This window comes from Protobothrops mucrosquamatus, unplaced genomic scaffold, assembly GCF_001527695.2.
Source record: "Protobothrops mucrosquamatus isolate PMUCROS unplaced genomic scaffold, P.Mucros_1.0 scaffold3200, whole genome shotgun sequence".
Lineage (NCBI taxonomy): Eukaryota > Metazoa > Chordata > Lepidosauria > Squamata > Viperidae > Protobothrops > Protobothrops mucrosquamatus.
The window spans coordinates 64743-65950 of record NW_015389198.1 but is presented as its reverse complement, the minus strand read 5'-3'; the positions used below and the strand labels follow the sequence as shown (position 1 = coordinate 65950).

Sequence of the window (1208 nt, the reverse complement as noted above, 5' to 3'; positions counted from 1 at the left end):
ATAATGTAAACAAAAATATTTTTGTTCTTTTTATAGGCAGCCCTAATATGTCATGTCATGACTCTTGAGTGGAATGGGCTTTTGTCTTCAGTTTGAATGTTTGCATTTTATTATTTAAAGTAAAACAGTTCGTATCACCTATCATTTTTTTAAGAATACACTTCCATTTCTTTGACCAGTCCAGAAAAGGCATAAAATTGTATTTTGTGCTTCCAGAACTTCACCATGAAAAATGGAATATGGTGACATCCAACTTCTGGATGGTCCCAGAAATGGCAGAAACAGAATAACAGAGTTTGAAGGGACCTTGGAGGTCTTCTAGCACAACCCCCTGCTCAAGCATTCCAGACAAGTGGCTGTTCAGTCTCTTCTTAGATGCCTCCAGTGATGGAGCATCTATAACTTCTGAAGACAAATTGTTCCATTGATTTATTGTTCTCATTGTCAGGAAATTTCTCCTTAGTTCTAGTTTGCTTCTCTCCTTGATTAGTTTCCATCCATCGGTTCTTGTCCTGCCCTCTGGTGCTTTGGAAATTAAGTTGACCCGACCCCTCCTCCTCTTTGTGGTAGCCTCTCAAATATTGGAATACTGCTATTATGTCCCCCCCAGTCCTTCTTTTCTCTAGACTGGCCAAAGCCAAATCCTGCAACTGTTCTTCATATGTTTTGGTCTCCAGGCCTTTAATCATCTTAGTTGCTCTTCTCTGCACTCTTTCTAGAGTCTCATCATCTTTTTTATATTGTGGTGACCAAAACTGGATGCAAATTCAAAGTAGGGTCTTACCAAAGCATTATAAAGTGGCATTGCTTTGGGAGTCAGTTCTGAGGAGGGGAACTTTAAGTGTAATTTTCTCTTGCACAAAACTCAGGACTCCTACTGAATAGCTGTCATGCCATTTGTGAATTGATGCTTTGCTAAAAACAACAAAAACAAATGAATATTTTATTTTGCCCAGGATATCAGCATAAAAATTAAATTTGAATATTTTTTTGTATTGTGGTGACAAGTATCAATAAAAGATTTAAACTTGAATTCTGCAATTTTGGAAGTCCAGTGTAAAAAATGTTAGGGGCAGTTATGAACATATGTAGAGTTCTTAGAGGGCTTTTTTTCTTAGGTTTTATGCTGAGCCTCAGGAATTCCCATATGGTATCATAAAATAATGTGCAATTTCTTTCGTACAGCAGCAACACACAAAGACATTTCG

The 1208-nt window shown here is 37.3% G+C and overlaps 1 protein-coding gene across 1 annotated transcript in view; it reads right to left on the bottom strand.

Annotated features, from left to right (window-relative positions):
- LOC107297243 (class I histocompatibility antigen, F10 alpha chain-like) overlaps nt 1–1208 on the bottom strand; it is a 13071-nt gene that overhangs the window by 2645 nt on the left and 9218 nt on the right. The gene's annotated exons all lie outside the window — the stretch shown is intronic.